Below are 6,000 nucleotides of genomic sequence, written 5' to 3' on the forward strand. Positions count from 1 at the left end.
AGTCACTGTTTTCAGTGACGTTGTAACTTTGATCAGTCACTAAATGAACTATTGGGAGTCGAGGACTACCTGTAGTTAGAAGGAAGATTCCTTCTGCTCCCCCCCCGCCCCAAAGTGGTAGCTATGAGACTTCAAGCACATGCACTACTCAAAGTATGAGAAATGCTCTTGATAAAGAACATTATATCTACTCAATAGCATTATTGTAGGCAAGGCATCCAATGGGCTGTAAGATGGAACTACTGTGTTTCCCTGAAAATATGACCTATTCAAAAAGTAAGGCATAGCCCGATTGAGGGGGGGTAGGCCTAATATAACCCCTACCCCCAAAATAAGCCCCATTGAAGTGGGTGGGCGTGGCCAGCCCAGGAGGAAGCGCTTCCCTTCCCCGGTCACCTTAGGGCAGTGATGGCTAACCTTTTTGCCATCTTGTACCAAATGTGGGGGGAGCACAGTGGGGTCATGCATGGGCGTGCCCACACCCATAATTCTATGCATGCAACCCCCCACATGCATGCACGTGCAACCCCCCCTCCCCCCTTTGGAATGCAATGGACCTGTTTTTCGGCCTCCCAGGGTTCCAGAGACTTTCTAGAAGCCTGGGGGGGGGCAAAAACGGCCTCCCACATACACCCTGCAAGGCATTGCCCTGTAAGCTCCAGCACGCACATGCGCACTGGCCAGCTGACTTCGGCCTTCATTTTCACCCATTTTTCACTCAACGTGCAAACTGGAAGTTTGGGAACGGACTTCTGGTTTGTGTGTGCGGCCATTTTTCACCCTCTGAAGGCTCTGGAGGGCAAAAAATGTCCCTACGGGGCAACTCAAAACTCCGTTCCTGAACTTCTTTTGCCATCAAAGTGTCTTCAATGAACTTGGCTCTGTTTGTCTGTCTCTGTAGGCAGAGAAGGAGAAAGGAGCCCCATGAGGAGACACTGCCTGCAGAGACACAGACAAACAGAGAGAAGTTCATTGAAGACACTCCCTCTTTGGCTGGCCCACAAGAAGCTCACCCTTGGGGATGCTTTGCTGTGGAAACTGCCCCACATCAGCCCAAGCTTTCTAAATCTCTTGCTCCCCATATCATCCGCCTCACAAAGAAAGCCCAACTTGATGCAAACACTACCTTCAGCCACCTCTTTGACCTGGTAAAACCCCTCTTTGAAAGGACGATCTGCATATGGGGATGGGGGATATTTCCCGCACATTGGCAGTAGCATCTCCTTGCAGGGTTTCTTCCAATGTCCCAGGTGTGAAGCGATCTTCTGTAAAGGAAGGCATGAAAATCTATACCCCTTCTCTCTGGTCAGATTCTCAAATATTTTCAAGCAAAACACTGCAGAGAGAGTGAAGTATCTCTTCTCCCTCCCCCTCCAAACTTTGAGTGTAGGCATGACGTCTCACAAAGCTCCTTAATCGCGGCTGCTGGTTCCCTTGCTTTGTGCTTTTTATACACATACCGACATACCCGCCCTGCCTGGGGATGCAGTTTCACCCTCCCAAGACTCCATTACCAAGAAAAGAAGAGCGCTGGGGTGGTACTTGACTCCCCCCCACACACACCTTGGCTCCTCTCAGCCTCAACTTTGCTTCTGAAAGCCTGCAGGCCACTTCTCTGGTTGAGCTCTGCCAGAGCTTGGTTTTGGGCGAGACACTTGAAGAGCCGAAGGGAGAATGAGGGCAAGGGGGTGAGGCAAAGCAGATCACTTCTGCTTTGCCTTCTGTCCCAAAAGCGCTCCTCAGGCACAGCCACTTCTGCAGCAGGAGATGTTCCCCATATGCCTCGTGCCTTGTGCCGGCCTTCCAAAGGGGACTGTAGCAGCAGCTATCCACAATTTTGTTTACCCTTATCTTGTCCTGACCCACGTGGCCCAGTATGGTGTTTAAAATAGCATTTCAGAAATGTTAACTTTTAACAACATACTGGACCACGGAGGTTGGGACAAAATAAAAGTAAAAAAAGTTGTGGATAGCTGTGGCTACAGTCCCCTTTTGAAAGTTGGTGTGAGGCCCGTTGGGTGCATCGCTCGGCCTCTGGCTGCTTTTGTGGCCACAATCAATGGCAAACATGGCCATGCTTGCTGGAATGTGCAACCTGAGCAGCACCTGCGAATCAGCTATTTCATGAATGGGATGGCCTGCTGTAACTCTTCGGGATGCTGGCATGAGGGGCTACTCACCCCGCCCCCCCCACTTCAAACTGGGGAAAAATAATTAATAATTCATAATTTAATGGGTTTATATGCCGCCCAATCCCGGGGGACTCAGGGCGGCTTACAAATACGAATGCAATAAAATAACATACAGGGTGAGAATACAAACAATAACAAACAGTTTAAAAACCCAACATACATCCGGTTTGATTGGGGGTTGAACCTGATGTGAATCAGCAACCCCAGGCCTGCCGGAACAGCCAGGTTTTGGTGGCTTTTGGAAGGCCGCAAGGGTGGGAAGGGTCCGGATCTCTGCTAGTAACCCGTTCCACAGAGCCGGAGCAGCTACAGAAAAGGCTCTCCCCCGAGTGGTCGCCAGTCGGCATTGTCTGGCCGATGGCACCCAGAGGAGGCCTAACCTGTGAGTTCTTATCGGATGTTGGGAGGTGTGTAGCAATAAGACCCCTCCCCCCAAAAGAAGCCCTAGTCAGTGTTTTGGGGGGGTCAAAAGAAAATTAGACCCGGTTTTATTTTGGGGGAAACACGATAGTAAATGATAGAGATATTGGGTAACGGTGAAAGCAGAGAATGCGAACTCATTGTAGCAGAGATGAGAAATGTTGTTTCCCGTCTTTGTAAATAAAGGCCTGAAATTATCTGCTCAAGCTCTCTCCAGGCTTTATCAGTGAACAAATGCAGAGGAGATACACTCTAGTTTCTCCAGTCGTGCAGTCACAATCACTATCTTCATTTATTTTTTCCATTTCCTTCCTCTCAGCTTCTTCACAGACTCATTAAAATCTCAGATTCATCTCTTTTGGCCGACAGAGATTCCTCAAGTTTTCATTGAGGGCTTTGAAATCCTGAAATCTGGAACTTCCAACTGAGGCAAGCGATTGCCAAATGATGGTGTCAAGATAGGCAAATGATTGGCTTTCTGTAGATTCTGTTGCTTTCCCTCTTCAGCACATCTCTATTTGGAGGGGAAAACATTTACCAGACATGGTGCCCCAAGAGGAATAGGGTGGGTCTGCCTTAAGATCTCTGTTTCTCTTCCCTACGTTGCTTTCTCTACCCTTCCTCCTACCCCCCCTCCACCATTCTGACAAACACTTGTTTTAAAAAAAGGAAGGAAGCTGAGTCACCAACAGCAGTTCTTCAGAAGGAGCCCTTCTATTGAAGATTTCTTGCTTTTTTCTATATTTCACTGTGGTGTGATTTTAATCTTGCATAAAACTGAGAAAAACTGAAAACTTCCTGGAGTGGTATAGAGCTACTGCACTAATCAGTTCAACTGACCATCAGGGATGATTTCTGCTCTGAATTTTTGTTGACATTTTTGAGTCAACTTTGAATCCTGGTGATTATAGGGACATATCCATACAGTTTTCCTGGAAACAGGAATCAATATCAGTTATTTTCATAACAGGGTTTTCTTGAAATTTCATACACTAAGTATGGCCAGAGAATAAAGTGTCATATTCTGTTACTCTTGCAGAACACTATGATCTACCAATACAGGCCAGCCCTGATTCTAATCTAATGTGTTCTTCAGATTGACAAAGTAAATTGAGTTTTAATTTTAACCTATCCATAGGGTCCTTTTTTCAGCAATCTATGCCAAATAATTTTCCTAACATTTTATACACAATTATACCCATCAGAGGTGGGTTTCTGCCGGTTGAGCCCTGATTGGGCAAACCGGTAGTGGCGGAGGCAGGAGGCGCCGCCCACCTGCCCGGACACTTCTGCGCATGTGCACAAGTGAACCAGTAGTGAAACAAATGGAAACATACCACTGATACTCACCCCTAGATTAGAAGCAAGACAGCCAACCATTAAAGAGAAGTGGCTACATTTTCCCATCCTACTCAATATGTACTCTCTGATCGATTCACAATTGGCCATCTGATTTTGCTTCCTAGGTATTGGGAGATGAAATATATTTGATTTTACACACCTTGAGGCCATCATTGGTTAGCATTCAAGTAATGGGGAAAATAGCAATAGCAATAGCAGTTAGACTTATATACCGCTTCATAGGACTTTCAGCCCTCTCTAAGTGGTTTACAGAGTCAGCATATTGCCCCCAACAACAATCCAGGTCCTCATTTTACCCACCTCGGAAGGATGGAAGGCTGAGTCAACCCTGAATCGGTGAGATTTGAACAGCCGAACTGCAGAACTGCAGTCAGCTGAATTAGCCTGCAGTGCTGCATTTAACCACTGCGCCACCTCGGTTCAAACAGTTTGTCAGTACAGAACAACTAATGATAACTTCACATAGTGTCACTCATAAGTTATGGAGGAGGTGAGGACAATGCCATTAAGACAAAGATAGAAAATGCAGTGGGCAAGGAGCTGTGGATAAATGTAAATGCAGATATGACCAACAACAGCAGTAGAAATATTATTCAGATACAGAAATGTAAGAGATGTTTTCCTTACATATCATTATCTTAGCCATTGTCTATCCATTGCAGGATGAAGGCCTTTTCCAAGGCCAGTAAACGCAAAGGTAGTAAACATGAAGGCCATGTTTCCAACCAATATAGTCCTGAGCTTTCTTTTGGCAACTGGGCCTGTAATGCTTGCTGATGTCATCAATCCATCTTCTTCTAGGTCACTTTCGTGGACACTTTTTCTCAAGTGGGATCCATTCTATGACTTCGTTGGTCCACCTGCCATCAGTTCCTCTTGCTATGTGACTGGCCCAATTCCTTACATATAATGTAATTATATTTAAACATATATTTAACAATTTAAAATATAACAAGGCCACAGACCTCTGCCCCCAAACTACCCTTTCTCTACCCTTATGACAGAATAATTCTTCCTCTTAAACTTGATTGTCCTCTCCTCTCACTATACAACCCCGGAGAAATGTGGGTACGTGTTGAAATCAGCAACTTCATTTCATCATAAGATTCTTTCCACATATATTTACCCAACTATTGGGTACTCAGAACTGCCTTAAAGCTGGATATGTTTTATCATCATGCCATTTAATAATGGCCAAAGCTACAAAGAAAAAAATCCCAGAATTATTAATATCAGAAAAGCCTAGGGACTTGCTTAGAATATATCTAGTGATAAAGCAGGGGTACAAAATAATATTGAGTCCAGATGTTGTCTTTAAGTGGAAAATTGTACCAACAGTCAAAAATTTGGTAAAGTGTAAATGTAATGGATTATCAAAATTAACACAATGACTCTCAATGTATTTAATCATGCCATCCTTCAATCCCATTAACAAATTGTTCACCACCATGCAACAGCTCTGGAGGTTACAGCTAAAGCTCTGAGAAGCCCCTTGTAAGTGAGGTGCAACAGGTTGTGATACAGTTCATCACGTCCTTTTACTGTTTCCAGTTAACTTGTAGAAATCAGTAGTGAACAGTTCTTGTATGAAATAGTTCTGATAAAGTAGGACAACAGGATACAGGCAGATTCTTTTCATAATAGAAATTTAAGAAATTTAATCCAGGATGCTCCTAGATGACCTGCCCTTCAACCTATCCAAGCATTGTTATTTTCACAATAAGCCACAACTGCAATAGCAAATGACATTCCATTTAGGATTCAAATAATTTAACAACTGGTTCTCTGCCCTAATGATTTTTTCCAACAACCAATTCACCAAACTGCTCAGAAAGTTAACAACCGGTTCTGCTGAAGTGGAGAGAACTGGCTGAATCCCACCATGGCATTTATGCTTTGGGTATGTATAACTTCCTTGTATGATCTATGCATACAAGAGGACACAATACAGCTCTGGGGATGGCAAATACAATTCACTGAATATACACTTCTTTATTTGTGTAGGTTCTCTTCCAGGTGAAGAACC

The sequence above is a fragment of the Thamnophis sirtalis genome, unplaced genomic scaffold, assembly GCF_051295495.1.
Source record: "Thamnophis sirtalis isolate CommonGarterSnake01/CBP01778 unplaced genomic scaffold, rThaSir2_p1.2 scaffold_1, whole genome shotgun sequence".
In the NCBI taxonomy this organism is placed as follows: Eukaryota; Metazoa; Chordata; class Lepidosauria; order Squamata; family Natricidae; genus Thamnophis; species Thamnophis sirtalis.